We start from the raw sequence: 1502 nt of genomic DNA, 5'->3' as shown, positions 1-1502 counted from the left end.
CTCTGGAACAAGTACACTCCGAACCTGCCTTCTCCGGCTTTGTTGAAAATATGTTTCTTTGAGGAAAAATTCCTTCTTTGAGTCAGTTTTATGGGACTTGAATCTTCACGCAGCAAATTCTGGCGTCTGATTCAAAGCGGATAGCGAGCACATTGCTTTAAGATGAAGGTCGTTAACAGCCTAAAGCTGCCTTTAAGCAGCTGCAAAAGGCTTAAAGAAAGCAAACCGTCCCTGGGTGGGCTCGAACCACCAACTTTTCGGTTAACAGCCGAACGCGCTAACCGATTGCGCCACAGAGACGAAGCAAGTGGCGTTTTGAAACCTGTCTGTTGTTAGCAATTGCCCATTAACCTCAGGCTGGGGACATCTTCGTATTTATGTGGTGTCCAACCGCGCGCGCTCCGGAGACTGGGGACACCAGGGATACTTAGGCCGAGAGTCAGGCCGTTGGACACGTCTGGGCCTTGACACCGAGCCCCAGTGAGCTGGGGGACTTGGACACCCGCGGCCTCGCGCAGTGGGAGGCGCACAGTCGCTGCTCACCACCCGCAGGGGAGGAAGCGGGACAAACCACCGCCCAGCAGGACTCCGCGTTCCCAGGCGCCGAGATCCGCCCCAGCTCCCCGCCGGAGTCGACAGCCTCCCCCGCTCGGCTCCTGGGCCTTTCGGAGGAATGTTGACCAAAGTGACAAACCACGTCCACTGTCCAGTGCATTATTGTCAGGGGCAACCGTAGAAGGTACTGATAAGGAATTATGCAGAACAGACCGTCAGAGTAAGCTTCAGACCAGTTTAAACCGAGTAAAGCTGATTGTTTACTAAGAGCAGGGTAACGTACAACTGTAGCTTTAACTCCATATGGAGCTGCAAAACCACTATAGCTTTGTAGCCCTTCGAGTGCTACTTGCAAGCTGTATTCTTTTTTCTTTTTTTCGGCTCGATAGTAAACTTAACTGAAGCTGTGTTTATTAACAGGCGTATTCCTTTTGAAAGCAAGTGAAGGGAGCGCGGGGCTGAGGCTCCCGACCACGCAACCGGGAAGGGGAGGTGGCGAAAGAGCAGGTGCACTCGGGGTCCCGGAAAGTTTCTCCTGTGCCTAAAGAACCGGACGAAAATTACCCACGATGGTCGTGAGAGTTTGCAAATTCCAACAACAGGACTAAGAGAGTGGTTCCGTGGTAAGTCTCGGTGGGACCTCTTGGGGTAGGTTAAAAGACACCCTTAGATCCTGGGATCCTCTCTTTCCATGGACGTCTGCAGTTCCGTCTGGAGGAAAAGAGCACAGGTGGGGACCATTCTCAGAGGCCCAAAGGAGGGTGGAGTCGCTCCCGGAGTCAGATGCCCCCTCTGCACAGCAGCTTCTAGCCTCTGCCCGGCTCCTCCTTGTGCTCAGAAGCAGAACGCTCGTGGGCCTGGACCGTGACTTAGTCCTTACCAGCCGCGGGACCGAGGAAATCCATTAAACTCCCTGCAAACCTCACTCTCCTCATCAACAAAGCGCC

General features: G+C 53.7%; 1 non-coding gene across 1 annotated transcript; it reads right to left on the bottom strand.

The window, feature by feature from the left end:
• Window positions 1–226: 226 nt before the first annotated feature.
• TRNAN-GUU (transfer RNA asparagine (anticodon GUU)) lies at window positions 227–300 on the bottom strand. The gene has a single exon. It is a non-coding gene; the product is annotated as a tRNA-Asn (tRNA).
• Between the last annotated feature and the right edge of the window lie 1202 nt (window positions 301–1502).

This window comes from Trichechus manatus, unplaced genomic scaffold, assembly GCF_000243295.1.
Source record: "Trichechus manatus latirostris isolate Lorelei unplaced genomic scaffold, TriManLat1.0 scaffold02973, whole genome shotgun sequence".
Taxonomy (NCBI): Eukaryota; Metazoa; Chordata; class Mammalia; order Sirenia; family Trichechidae; genus Trichechus; species Trichechus manatus.
Note: the sequence above shows the minus strand (reverse complement) of the source record. Positions and strands in the feature narration are given on the sequence as shown.